The following is a 381-nucleotide window of genomic DNA, read 5'->3' as shown; positions in this document are numbered from 1 at the left end:
CAATACTATAAAATTAAAATGCATTTCTGTTTATTTTCATGATGATGAACCTATAAACAAAACAGAGGAGCATAATAAAATGCACAGCAAAGACAAAGAAGACAGCCAGAAATGCATTTGAATGATTTACGCAACATAACAGATTACCAGGAAAGTAAAGAAAATGTCAGAATAGACAACGAAATTACTCTCGATTCCTCACCATCTGGCAAAAATAACAGATTATCTATAACAGATATAAGCTTAGTTTATAAAAGCAAAATCACAAGACGCTCGAAATTACTATGAATTCTGAAAATAGATACATCATCTCAGGCCACACAAAAAATCACAAAGAAACAAAAATCACAAGACTCGAAATTACCATGAAGAAGAAGAAGA

Source organism: Penaeus monodon, chromosome 20 (genome assembly GCF_015228065.2).
Source record: "Penaeus monodon isolate SGIC_2016 chromosome 20, NSTDA_Pmon_1, whole genome shotgun sequence".
In the NCBI taxonomy this organism is placed as follows: Eukaryota; Metazoa; Arthropoda; class Malacostraca; order Decapoda; family Penaeidae; genus Penaeus; species Penaeus monodon.
This window is presented reverse-complemented; position numbering follows the sequence as displayed.